Source organism: Rhinolophus ferrumequinum, chromosome 18 (assembly GCF_004115265.2).
Source record: "Rhinolophus ferrumequinum isolate MPI-CBG mRhiFer1 chromosome 18, mRhiFer1_v1.p, whole genome shotgun sequence".
NCBI classification, from domain to species: Eukaryota; Metazoa; Chordata; class Mammalia; order Chiroptera; family Rhinolophidae; genus Rhinolophus; species Rhinolophus ferrumequinum.
The window spans coordinates 54293676-54308893 of NC_046301.1; the positions used below are offsets into that span (position 1 = coordinate 54293676).

The following is a 15218-nucleotide window of genomic DNA, read 5'->3' on the forward strand; positions in this document are numbered from 1 at the left end:
TGAAAACAAAACCTGAAAGAATGTGGGCCTTAGAAGCTGTAAAGATCAGTTTACTATTCTTTTCTTGCATTTCTCTGAGCCCAAATGTCTGAAAAAATGGGGCCAAAAATTGTTGCGAGTATTCTGTGAATATTCTATTTTTTCTTGATGAGAGAAAACCAAAGAGCATCTTTATAATTATTCACTTTAACCCTCCCCCATATTCATATCTTTAATTAATTTAATGGATTTCTATGAGGGCAGTTTGTGTAAATTGGTCACGGGGATTATATTCAACTATGTGGGATATATGTAATATTTCCAGGTTTGTGTTCTTTTACATTTTCCTTAAAAGCACATTTATTTAAGTATTTCTTAGCAATGCATTAAAATCTAATTATACAACATGCCATCGGGAAAAATTATAATTTTTTTCTTGTCTCTCTAGAATTTTAATATTGTACTCTTGAGGAGATTAGTACAACAAAGTTTATGCTTTCATAAAAACACATTGAATCCCTACTTCTTAAAACTACTAAATTAGAATTTTGATAAATAAAAAAATATGGCTTATATAAAAATACTTTTATTTAACTGTGTTAATTACACAGCTTTTCCTTTATGAGCATAAGAGGCATTAGTTAAGGATCTCTGTGTTTTTGGGTCGCCATTTTAACAAAATCGTAAGTTATCTAATTACCTAAAAAGTCTGAATTACCTAATATTAAATTGATAAAGTCATGCTGGGGAAATATTGTGTTCTCTGTGTTCATTTGTATCACTATTTCCAACATAAATTAGATACTGTAAATATGCATTTAGAGAATATGATCTTTATAGGCCGTATTCAAAAAACAACAAAAAAAAAACTACGTTGTTTTGTCACATTTTCATGGAAGGAATAATCCTAATGAGAAGATTCTACCTAATTTTAAACATTGTATGCTATCCCTTTATTAGTAATGAGCAATTAAATAATTACTTATCAACTGTTATATTTTATTTATTTTATTTTTTCTGATAGTTTAGAAGCATATCTATCCGAATTATATCTATATGGTGAATTGATATATTTTTGAAGTATCCTGCGTTATATATAGTCACGTTTTGTTGACTTTAAATCTGCTTGTATGACAATAATCTTGTAACAGATATCTAAACTCAGTCAGAGATTATAAAGTTGAACTCACATACCAAGGCCTGCGACCTCTGTGTGGGACACAGGTGCACTAACTCCTGTGGACACTGAGTGCTAAAGTCCAGAAGTGTTCTCCCTGGAACAAGAGTTCTATGCATACCTCTGTTAAATGGAATGGGACATGTCTTGACTGAAATGTTTCTTTTTCAAAGTTAATAGCCCCCTTTGTGCCTTCTGCATATTGAGTGCCCTTGTAAGTTGCAGACTTGACTGAGCTCGTAACGTGGACACTACTACCTCTTTAATATATGACACCCCAAACAAACAAGCCTATCAAGAAGCCCCTTGGCATGACGACATATCCATATGACAGAAGTGCCATGCCTTCAGTGCAGCCTGAGACAGTTTAAAATATGTCACTGGACCACGAAGCTCTGGCTGTTGAGTCTTAGAGCAATTTTAATTTTTTTTGAAGAAGGATGAAAATATAGAAGGGATATGAATTATTTCTTATTTCTAGTATTATATCACAAATTAATAATATAAAACTCATACAAATATAAAAATAGTATATTTGACAATTGAGCTATACTGTTAACATTTATTTAGTACAAAGAAATGGATGGTTTCTGAGGCTAGAATTCATCATTAAATTAGTCTGACCCACTTTGTATCTACTTAAGCAAAAATAACTGTTTTGCTTGTTTTGTTTCATATAATACTATAAATAGCTAAGCTTTTATTTTATTTTTTAAAGGATTACTATAAATCCTTTTGGATATGCCTCAGTAGCTTTTGTAAAAAAATGCGTTTAAGTTTTCCAGTTAGTGCTGTTCACAAAATTTCCTCACAAGAGCAGGATAAAGATGTACTATGTTAGAAAATCTCCACAAAATTGAGAAACTTATAACAAATATTGAATTGACCTAAAAGACTGAAATTTTTACATGTAAAAAAGGTCACAAAATGTGGATTCTGACAATCATTATATTGGACCCCTTTTCTCAAATAATCAAATGTGCTTTAGCAAATCTGAGATCTGTACATATAGAATTTAAACTAAAGCCATGTAATTTCTAATTTATGAACACATTTTCAATATGTGAAATTTAAATCTAGTACATTAATTTTAACAATGAATGTACGGAACATCTATTTGCACTTACTAAGTGTATAATTGTTCACATCTTTCTGTTTGTTTGTTTTGATGATAAAGATAAATCACCCCAAATTTTAGTTTTTTATGCATTTAGATAGCATTTGATATGCTGGAGAGCTTTCAATTGTTCTGTATTTACATAGGATCTGTAAAGACCTATAGTTTTAAGGTAGTGATATTGTTTAAAATTATGCCTCGAAGATCCCAAGAGAAGTACATATTTAAAGAAATTAAAACTACATTAATATACGGAGAAGATGCTTTCCAACTTTACAGAGATATAAAGCCATCATTGTATGGAACAATTATAGGCTTGTAGAATTCCTAAAATTCATGGCTTTTTATTTTGGGAGAGGTGAAAATAAACCAGGACAATCTTTTTTTCTTTCTACTTTCTCTTCTTCCATTGTATACATTTCCAGAATTATAGACCATATCTAACTGTTACTCATCTTCTCATCAAGCCTCTGTAAACTCCCTGTCTCTTAATCATGAGGAATGAAGGTAAGCTAACACCGGTGATTTTTCAGAAAAGGAAACCTGATTTCTGATTGTCAATGAAAACCTTCACCAACCAGACTAGTTAAAAAAGACAAACCAGACTTTATCCATGACTTTTACAATAGGAGTCAAGACTATTGAACTAGGGGGAGAACTTGAACTCAACTCCACTGAAACAAAAGGCAGCAGAATTATGAAGCAGTGCGGTGTGCAAGTGAAAACTACTAAAGGTCAACGGAGGGGAGATGAGTTTGTGACCTTCATTAAGCCATGTGTCTGCTAATTGGCATTTCTTGGATTTAGAAACCTCTCCTCTCATAGAGACTGGTGTAGGGCCACTATCTCCCTTAGTGATTACATTTCAAAAGAAGGGCCCTTGAGAAAGACATTCCTGGGTCGTAAAACTGGAAAGAGGCTGGAAGCAGATTTACATCTCAAAGAGGCAGAGGAAGTTTTTCTAAGTAAATGCTCTAAGGAAAGGGAGATCAGAGGTTTCTAATCTGGGTAGGATTTGTCTAAAGTTCAGTCAAACGGAGGGAAACTTTAATAAGGCTGCTTGGTGAGATCTGGGTCCGTCTGATTACTTAGCAAGTGGTAGCAGAGTTGACAAGTGTTCCTTGGAAGATTTTCCTTCTCAGAAGCATTTCTGCTAAGCATTTTGGTGGTTAAAGACATATTTGAATTGAAATGTTCTCCTTTAAAATGTAAATATTCTCTTGGAAATGAAGCTTGTTCACAGATTAGTACTGTGAAAGATTTACATGGGATAATCAGATTGCTTTCCTTCTGGCTGAGAAATATGCCCTGGTAATTACTATTTTAATTGGGATGTTAAGAAGAGTGAAGGAATAATAATTGTTCTACATGACAAACTTGGAGAAGATAGACCCAATAGATGCTACTACCATGTTTCCCCGAAAGTAAGACTTAAACGGACCATCTGCCTTAATGTGTCTTTTGGAACAAAAATTAATATAAGACCTGGCATTATATTATATTATATCATACTATATTATATTATAAAGACTGGGTCTTATATTACAGTAAAATAAGACGGGGTCTTATGTTAATTTTGCTCCAAAAGACACATTAGAGCTGATGGTCCGGCTAGGGCTTATTTTCGGGGAAACACGGTAGCAATGACTAAGAAATTGCATTTGGACAGGACGAACTTAACTCATTTTTACATTTTTCACCGGCCCCTAAGACTAGCAACAATCATAGAAACTCATCCTTCCATTATATACGCACATGTAAACAAAGATTAGAAAAAAAAAATACAGTGGTAGTTTACAAACTCATCCACATATAAATGGGAGCAATTTTCATATATTCTGTATGGAATTATCTTATGTTTAGCGTTCTGAACCTAGGTAATGAACAGAATCCAATAGATCACATTTAAATAACTAAAGCATGTGAAAGGAACGTAAACCCAGCAAAATTGTGTTTCAGTGACTAGGTAACGTTCTTTAAGGGGCCAGAAAGCAAATATTTTAGGCTTTGCGTACCATGAGTCTTCTGTATCAACTACTCAACTCTGCCTGTCCAGTCACGAATGGCTTAACAGCATGGACAGTTCTGAGGTACGCTGTCATTAGGTGATTTCATTGTTGTAGGGACATCATAGACTGTACTTACGTGATCCTAGATGGTACAGATCACTGCACATGCAGGCTATACTGTATTATCTTATGGATTGCAGCATATATTTGGTCCATCCTTGATTTGAGATATTATTATGTAGTGCATGACAGTATAGCTGAAAGCAGCCGTAGCCAATAATATAGACAGTATAGTAATGAATGGGTATGGCTAAGTTCCAATACAATTTTATTTACAAAAACAGGTGGTGGTGGGAGTCCGCAGGCATAGTTTGCCAAACCCAGGACTATGGGAACATTTGCTGGTGTGAAGAAGGCTCTAATATACTCAACTCTTTTTATAGCCTACCTGAGTTAATACTCTACTTGCCAACATGCGGTGATGTGCATGCTGTAAAAAAGAAAGAAGACCAAGAACCAAGGATTTGTCGATAAACTTGAAAGTGACAAGAAAAAGAAAGGCTCTCTAGACAGAAATGTCTTTAGAGTTGAAAAGGGCAATTCATTAGCTGATTAGAGTTTGACTGGCTTGAGAATAACTGGCTCTCTTTTTGTAATTTTCTGTTCATCAATCTTGAGAAGCTTTTGACCTGCGCATTAGAAAGGAGATTCCCAGGATCACAGCTGACACTACTTACTAAACCTGATGCTTTCCCCATTGTAAATGAATAAATTAGTATTCCAATATAAACAAAGATAACCTGCGATTTTGATTACTTCAGAAAATCCCCAGGAGCCTAATTAATTCTGGATGAATTGTTAAATTTGTTTCTGGATTTGCATAGCTGCGGCCCAGTCTTCAGCCACTGTGAAGAGCTGCCAAAAGGAACAGCCAGTGTTCAATTGCCCGTCTTTCACATCTACTCGCTGTAACATATTAGAGAGACACTAACTCTGTAAAACTTCATTGTAAAGGCAAATGCTCTGGACCCCGGTTTCCGTTTTATCAGTAATAGTGGTGTGTTATGGCAAGTAGAAATCTCTTTTATCTGAATTGTTTTAATTAGGCAAACCATACTAAAGACTTTTTTTTTCTGTCTGAAATGCTCAATTCCTATTACACTGTATGGAGGGAATAGTTCGTTCATTTAGCTCTATATGACTGACAGTAATCTAAAAATAGTGAACATTTTTCAATTTATTAAAGACAGTAAATAATGAGTCATTTGATTGACTCCAACATTAACATCCTGGGGTTTTCTTGAGGTAAGTGGAAGGCACACAGGTTAACATTCTTTCCTTATATCACTGATAGCTTTTTTACCACACCACTGAGCACACAGTTAAGACACAGGAAATGGCTATTGATTAGCTGAATGCTTTTACCCTGGCAAATGAGGATTCACAGCCAACTCCTCCTGTTACATTCTCTCCTTCACAGGTCTATGCAATTTCTCTCCCCGCTTTACTATATTGAATTCCATTTGTAAGTGATCATACTAAAACTTTTAAAAAATGATTAAAGATTGTAAGTTAATTCTGTATTTCATGTATTCAATAATTCAGTCTTTTAGAGTATTATATCAAATTTTCTCAAATTGAAACAGGGCCCGGTTGGGACCCTCACAAATGAGGTCTTCCAGTGCCGCTGGCCTTGCCTCTCCCTGCTCTAGAGCTTAACAATTGATCAACCCCCTCCCTGCGGTTTGAGCTTGGAATGTCCCCTGTCCCAGTTCCTGAGTTTGGAATATCCCCCGTCCCAGTTCCCTGCTTTAGATAATTACCCTGAAACTTATACTTGTTTACCGATCACAATACCCCATGCTTACTGATCACAATCTGTGGCCTATCATTCTTTCCAGGTCACTGTCATCACTGCTACTGGGTTGTTGGGGAGTCACATCGCCTGAGAGGAGGTTCCATGCAAACCCCCAGAACCATCACATGGCCTCTGGAGGAATGCCCAGATTTTCCCTTAAATATCCCAGGCTGGTCTGAGAACGTTAAGGCAGTTTTTGCAGGTGTTAACCTGCTGCCTTCTCAGACCACTGGTCTCCTATAATAAACCCTTATTCTATGGCCCAATTCCTGTGTTGATCTATTGGCTGAGCGGAGCCGGCAGCACGAGCCCTGATTTCAAAATCATATACGATATTTATACTAACAAATCATACAGGAAAAAGGTTCTCAATTACTTCAACATCTCATTGATATTTTTCATGATTTTTGTAAGTAGAAGAGTGATTATCACTATTTTCCATAGTTTTTTTTTGTTTTTTGTTTTTTGTTTTTTTAGCATGTGTATATCTAAGCCTTAGTTTATGTGTAAGAGTAGACCCAAAGTAGCATGTGAGTCATGAACCTGGGTTTTTCCTTGCATGCTTAAGTAATACCCGTAAAAACTAAACCAATGCGACTGTATACAAACAGATTCCTGAACATGGTGAAATCGTGCCTATTTTAACATACAAATACTTCAATAACTCTTCCCTATTAATAACAACTGCAGCATAATCAGAATCTTCTAAAGGCCAGGCACAGTAATAAGTATTTAAAAATATCGTGTCTTATCTTCGCAATACTGTTAAAAGTTATGCTAAACAAAGTAAGTGAGACAAAAAAAAGTCAAGAACCACATGACTTCACTCATATGTGGGAAAACTGAAAGCAACAAAGAAACAAGACAAATAAAGAAACAAAAACTCATAGACACAGATAATAGTTTAGTGGTTACCAGAGGGTAAGGGGGGAGGGGAGCAGTAGATGAGGGAAAAGAGGATCAAATACACGGTGATGGAAGGAGAACTGACTCTGGGTGGTGAACATACAATGCAATATGTAAATGATGTATTATAGAAATGTACATTTGAAACCCATATAATTTCACTAACCAATGTCACCCCAATAAATTCAATTTAAAAAGTTAAAAAAGAAAAAAAATCTTACAGGAGTATTTGACTTTAGAAACTACATCTAAATATTACTTTGATAAAAATCAATTTTTTAAAAATTGAAAAAAAGTTAGGTATCAATTTTATTTTAAAGATAGAAAAATTAAGACTCATAGAGTTTAAATAACTTGTCAAAAAATGCCCCAAATAGTGTATATTAGACATCAAATTATCAAACTGAGTTAGGCATCAAAGTCATATCTCAAATCTGAGCTTTGTTGATAATATAGTTCATGCTTTTATCTTTCATGCTATTCAGACTTTATTGTAAGTAGCATGTATCTTTTTTCAGGTGACTGCTTTACAAGCTCTCCAAAGATAAGATTTTTTTTGTTTGTTTTTTTCTCTTCTGACCAATTGTGGTCAAGGACCTGAACTCCTTCTGTCTTTGCATTAGCCATCCTTAGTGTTTTTGGGAAAGTTCCTATCTGATGACAAGATGACTGCCGAAGCTTCAGTTATATTTTTCTCCCATAATAGCATCAGAAATAGGAAAATGAAATCAGAATCATGTCACTATTCATGGCATGACGTAGGGTAGTTTTAAAGATTAAATGAATCACATACTTAGAATGGTGCCTGAAAAATAGTAAGTCACGAGTAATTTTGACAATTATTCTCTTACTCTTGTCCTACAAGAAGCAACTCATTTACAAACAGATTTTTAAACTTGGTATAATGTACCTTGAAATATCAATACATTATTATTCCAGCCTATACACCTATAATATTAAAATCATCGAGCTGTATGTACCTTTGAAGTTTTCAGTATCGTGAAGTTAAAATTGACTTGACTACTTAAGGTGGACAATCAAGTCTCTCTGTTAAATATAATTATTGTTAGGTCACGTGTCAAATGGAAACTATTCTCATAAAAAAGAACAATTTTCCAGTTGTTATTGTCATACATGTCACTGAATGAAAATGTTTACTCTTCACATATTTCAGATTAAAATTCAAATGTATGTAATTTATTTGGAAAAAAAATGAATAACATTGAACAAAAATGTTGAATGGTATTTGGACTATATTCATAAGACCACAGAAGGAATATCTCAAAGTCATGAATAAAAAGAAAAAGAAAAGGTTGTTAACATGTGAAACTGTTTGAAGTATTGTCCTTATTACAGATTTATAAAGAGAATCAAAAATGTAATTGCAATATTGCACGAGAAACTTCACTTCATATTTTTAGAGAAAATATCTTATTGAAGTCTTTTTAAATATTTTGCCATAATTTTTAAATTTCACGAATGGCATAGAAATGACCAAATGCTAAATACTTTTATTTATGCTTGTGGGTATAAGCCCTTCTCATTTCTTTCAGAACTTGTGACAAAAATAATTCCATTGAATGCTTTCATTCTCATATTTTTCCTATCCACCAGCTTCTTTTCTTCAGGATAAGCTCAAGATTCCTTTATTCCTTTCCAGATTTTTGTCTTCCCATTTAAATCTCTCCTTTCTTCCACTTCTACCCAATATATTAAAGGCATCTCAAAAAATCTATGCATTGCTACATCCAGTATTTACAAAATTTACACACTCTGCTTTGTTTATGTCATACACTAGGCTTCCGCAAGGCATAAGTTGTATCTTTAAAAACATTAGCTGGCAGGGCAAGTTTGTCTAGCATAGGATCCACTTACCAATGGAGAAAAGTTTATCTATGAATTTACACTCTTATTCAAAGTATGTAAGAATTTATGTTTCTTTGTATTCTTCCTGATACTTGCTATCACCAGTTTTAATACTTTATGCCATTCTGAAAGATTTGGCTTAAATTTGTATCTCCCTGATGACACACATGATTGAATGCTTTTTCACATTTTTCTTATCCACATGGATTAACTAATTCATGGGGCATTAGATCAAGTCTTTGTTGATTGTTTTTTGGAGTCATATGTCTTTTCCTTACTGGTTTTTAGGAGAGCTTTACTAATTCTGCATATGAGATCTTTGTTAGTTTTGTGAACGGCAAGTATATTTTCCTGTTTGGTGGCTTGCATTAAGATGTCTTAATAGTATCTTTTGTGTAATAGACCATCTAAATTATAGTGTAGTCGAACTTACAAATCATTTACTTTATGGCGAATTATTTTTTTTGTGTGTGCCTTGTTTAAGAAGTCTTTCTTTACCCCAGGATTATAAAAATGTTCTTTAATATTACCAGGCATTTTTTGAGTATCAAAGCTTAATTCTAAATTTTAAATTTAAATTTCATGTGTAAATACCTTCTTTGCTCTCTTTTCCTTCTTGTATCTTTGAGCTCTCATCTAGGATCACTTTCCTTCTGACTGACGAACATTCTTCAGAATTTACCTTAAAACAAGTTTATTAGAGAGGGAGTTTCTGTTTATTTTGATATTTTTACTTTATTTTAATTTTTATAAATCTATGTAAAATTCTAAGATTGATTTTTTTTCTCATCTTTTCCACTAGCTTCTTCCTTTCTGCCTTTGCGGATCATATCAGTTATCTGTCTAACTCTCCTAAATGGGAAGATGATCTGTATTTTTTACTTGCATAATTTTAAGATTTATCTTTGTGTTTGATTTTCTTCAATTTCACTCTTAAGTGTCTAGGTATGGATTATTCTAGTTTTACAGTTGCTTAGCTTGAAATTTGGTGAGCTTCTCCAACCTATTGGTTGCTGTCTTTCAACATTTATGGAAAATTCTCAGCTACTGTTTTTTCACATATTGCTTCCACCCATTTTCTGTTTTCTCCTAAGATTTCAAATAAATCTATTTTTGTTAACTTTATCTGTATTTTCAAATCTTTGTCTTTCTGCTTTTCATTCCATAAAGTCTCTTCTAATCTTTCCAGTTTTCTAATCTTTCCCTTTTCTGCTGTGTCTAATTTGCTTTTAAGTACATCAATTTAGTTCTTAATTTCAGTCATTACATGTTTTACTTATATAATTTCTACTTGACTCTTTTATAAACTTATGTTTATAGATTACAGATTTAAGCTCTTTGCCAAAACTGGCTTTTGTTTTCATAAACAATAAGTTTTATAATCCCAGTAGGAGTGTTAGTGTTTTACTTCTGTTCATTCTCTTCACGCTGTCTTCTTTCTTTGTGATCCATACTATTCTTGATTGTTTGCTTGATGTTTTATTTAAATTTTATTTATAACAATGATTAGATGACTCATATGATATTACTTTACTATAGAACAGAAAGCTTTATATTTTTTGAGACACCCAGATAAAGGTGGGCTGAAGTCCATATGTTAACTTGCAGAGTGTGACACTTTAAATTTCTAGCACTGAGATGGAGGAAGTCTATTATTGTACCTGTTCCATATGCCTAGAGAACAAGAAGACACTTAAGAACACTTAGGCCTCTTGGTCATCTTGTCAAGATGAAAAAGTTCCCAAAAGAGTGGGTGACTCCAGGTGCAATCTCATCTCTCTAAGTTATAGTTCCTTTTAGGACACAGATTGGGCAATTCCTCGCTGTCCTGTTATCTCACTCATGCTTTTAAAATATATTATTTGTTCGCTCATTTTGGCAGCACATATACAAAACCATATTATTTGCATGCAATCAAGGGTTATTTCTGTGTTTATTGTTGTTTTACTTCTTCAATGGAAGAGTTAGGCCAAATGATCTAGTCCATTTGCTACCAAAAGAAAGATGTGTCTAGATTTCTTACTGTAAAACCAAAATTTATTTTGTCTTATTTTTATAATATAAGCGTATAATAACTTAAAAACGCAATTAGTATCAAAAGTTCTAGACAGTTTATCACAATATATCAGTGTATATCTTATCTCCTAATTAGGTAATCATTAATATGTATTTTGAAATCAATTATTTCTTGGCAAAAGATACCATCAGACTATCCCAGTTAGTTAAGGAGCTTGTTATTGAATAATTGTGGTTTTCTTATTATAAGAATAATTAATTTATTTCATCTAGGATTCATAATTGTCTTTTTCGTCAAAAAAAAAGATAAAAAAAAACTTAGATGTACTTCTAAGTTAAGTATTTTATTATTATCTGCTTTTAATTACTAATTCATTTTAATGGAGTAGATAAGTAAAAAATACATGTCATTTGAAAATATTGCTGATAAAATTTCTTCTAGGCATCATTCTTATAATAGGAATGATAAGCTTTATCAGAGCAGTAAGATTATGAGATTAGTATTTAAATAAATGAAATATTAAACATAAGTCTGGACTTAGGAACTAAAAAATACATAGTTATTTAGAAGCACACAATCCTGTTTATGATAAACTTTGTTCTTACGATTTTAAAAGAATGGGTTTTCAATCAAAGTTATTAAAAATCATCTACTTTCAATTGGTGTTTCACAAATATTAATAATATTTTGTTCCTATTCTGTAATGTTTTAAAATCACATACTATTTTTACCCTAGTTTCTATTACTATTTATATTACCTTGTTGCTTTTGGAAAAATGCTTTATAAATATTTTCCTGCTGTGGTTGAAGTTGTACAAAACTATACTTGTCTCTCTGCCTTCATTTTCTACTAGAGGAGACTTACAAATTTGTATTCCTTTTAAAGTACGCTCTTAATATTCCTCTAAGTCAAGTTGTGAAAATGAGAAAGTGCAGAAAGGGATCCACAGGGAGAAACATTTTACTTGCCTCTTAGCTTTTCTAAGCACTCAAAAGAAAAAAGGTGGTCTGGAAACTGCATTAATAGTTTTCATTCATAACATGAGATCAGAGGAAACACCACAGCTTGAGCTATTTCCTTGAATATTTGAGAGGGCCTCCAATAGAAGCTAAATTTTATACATAAAAAGAAGAACTGAAGTATTAAAAAAAAAAAAAAAAAACCTCAGTACCATCTGTTATACTTAACCTATATGCTTTTACCAATTTTTAGGGCATCAGATGAGTCGATGTTATGAGATACATAATTTTCATTAAAGACCTTTCAATCCTGCATCACCATCGGAGCTGAAGGGATGGGCAGGAGTACTGAAATGATTGATGTTGTTTGCTACAAAGCAGTTGTCTATACATAACCAGCATAAGATGTTTGTGGGTAGAATACTATAGAATGAAATATACCATCATTAATGTATGTCTATAAAAATATAGATTAACCATAATTGATAAAGAATTGTTTTCAACATTTTTCTTTGAAACTCGTATTTCTAAACTGACAACTGTGATCATTCAAATATACACAGACACTCAGAGACCACCAGTAGCTCTTAAAACTAGTTTTAAATGTATTGATGGATTGAACTCTTAGTTATGTTTTAGATCGTTAATGCATCTCTAAACATAATCACCATTTATCTATAAAACTTATAATTTTGATGTATTTTACTCGCCATTAAAGCATTCTTGATAAAATTTAGAATATAAAAATAAAAATGTTTCACGTTTGTGATTTTGTGAGGTGAAATCTCTGCTTGTTAATAACTATCAGAAGGACTAGTAAAGATGAGCATGATATTTTTGTAGGTAAAATAAATCTTACTGCTAAATTATTTAAGAAAAGGACCACTTGATGTTGAAAAGTAACAAGCAAACAGAATTGTATTTTTACATGTAGTTCTATATAGTGTATTAGGAAAGAGGTAAAATGTATAGTGTAAAATATGCAGGAAATAATTTCTAAAGAGCTCCCAAAATGCATATCATTATTTAATAATATATATTACTGAGATAGTCTTAAAATTCATTTTAAAATATAATCTCCAAATTAAATAAAAAACTTGTCTATTATGTTACTATTCCCTGGGTGGATAGTAATTCTTATTTCTAATTATTCATCCTCTCAAAAAATTTACATTTTAGAAAGATGTCCCACATAATGTTATACCAAATCTCACTGTTTATTCTAAGATGTTCACATTATCTAGTTAGGATTGTAATGTGTAACTACCAAAAGCGCAACTGATTCGAAAGGCCTGGTACCTAGTACCATTTGCAGGAGGTTACAAAGTGATGAGATTCCAACGTGACTTAGTAACAGTTGTATTTCTAAATGAGAGAATAGCCAATGCTGTTTTTAGAAGCATGTGTCCCATTATTTTATGCGTGACTTTATAAGGAACCAGAAGCTGGAATTTAGGAATGTTAATGGAAAATTATTAATAATTCTTATTTGATACTCTACTTGATGTTATTACTTTTATAAAACCCTCCCTTCCTTTAAGTTTGGAATATTAAAATAAAAAGCATGAAGAAATACTGTCTCTGCAAATTTCAAACTTTCCCCTACCTAACTGGTCAAATATATTTTCTTTTATTGATTTTATATAAATATAAATATATATAGCAGAAGGAGTATTTAAAAAGCAGATTAAAAATATTCCTTATGTTCTTATTACTCAGGAAACATTGAAATAAAATATGAATATGGAAAAATGTCAGTAGGAAACATTAAACCATCAATACAAATGACTGAGCAAGATGCTTGTTACCAATTTCCACATTTTTTTCTTCAGTGATGTAACAACCAAAAAATAAATAAATTTGGGCTGAGTTTCTCTTGTAGGATTTTTCAGTTTCAAAAGCATACTTACCCCCTTCTTTGACAACACAAAACAACAATGACTTAAATGACCTTGGTTTTTAGATTAAAAACTGGATTTTATATAACAATGTAAGGATCAGTTTACTTGTATTTATTTTCATCAGATAATGGTGTGGCAGCCGCTGATCCATGACACCAGGAATCATTAAAAATTAATTTAGCATGTTCGTGTAAAGGATTATATGGTCAATCCTGGCCTTCTGATACAAAGATGTCTGCCATGTTTAACATTACCATTTGTGATAGTACCCAAAACTTAAAGAACTGTTTATTGAATATTTTATAAATGCATTTGGTTAGTGCTTCTATTCCTCCTCAAGAAGAACACAAGATTCAGAAACAAGAAAAAGAAGGTAGAATGTTGAAAGGGACTGGTGGTGGTGGGGTGTGTGTGTGTGTGTGAGAGAGAGAGAGTGTGTGTGTGTGTGTGTAGGAGACAGCACTGATTGCAGCTGATCATATTTATTACAAATTATAAGCCACCAGTTTCTCCACTCATCTTCCCCACCATGAAAAATGTCATCAAATACAACAAATGAACAAAAGACAATTATTGCCCCCCACTCCACCCTCGTCCGCCCAACCATCATGGATATTTCAGTTAGAATAGTGTGTTGTGGTATTTCTAACCTGGCTAAGATTAAGTAACTTCAAAATACAGGACTCAATCATAGTGTTGAAAAGTTAGAGTGTCTGTGAATTTCAGCTGAAAAAAATAAAGGTCCTTTTCACCTGGATGAAAACTGGTAGGATTATCCAAGTTATTTCTCAGGCTAATGAACAATGACAGAGTTGTGAATGCCCGTAGTTGGTAAGAACTGGCTGAGAACAGAAAAGGAAAGCCAGTTATATTTTCTGGTTTGGCATAATTATTAGAAGAAATATGTTCAATGGTTAATTAAAAATGTGATATTTAACTTTAAAATGTAAGGATCAAGAAGTGACTATGCACCAACACGATCTGATAAAGGCAGCTGACAGAATTTCACTTAACTGTTGTTTAGTAAGTGAACGTCAGTTTTTCCTCCTTTAACTTTACAAATAAATCTTATTTCTTTAGACTCAATGTATGTTTCCCAGCATAATGATGCATTTTATCTATTCAGCTATGCTAGTGTTCTCTGAAGCCAGCCAGCAAATGATCTCACCTCACCTACAATATAAATCTATCAGTGCATAAACAACATCATTTTGATTTCAATGCCGATGACACACTGCATGTCGATTTGGTAGTTAAATAATGTATCTCTCTTTTAGGTGTAATCTGCCAGACTTATTATAACTCTACTTCTGATATTCACTTCATGTTTAATAGTTCTTTGCCTCATGAGGATGCTTGTCAATCAATTAAATTGAAATGTCATTCTGACCTTTTATTGGAAACACTGTACGTTTTTCATTTCATCAC

The 15218-nt window shown here is 32.8% G+C and overlaps 1 protein-coding gene across 1 annotated transcript in view; it reads left to right on the forward strand.

Annotated features, from left to right (window-relative positions):
• The window catches only part of FSTL5 (follistatin like 5), a 631294-nt gene that overhangs the window by 401972 nt on the left and 214104 nt on the right, over positions 1 to 15218 (forward strand). The window lies entirely within an intron of this gene.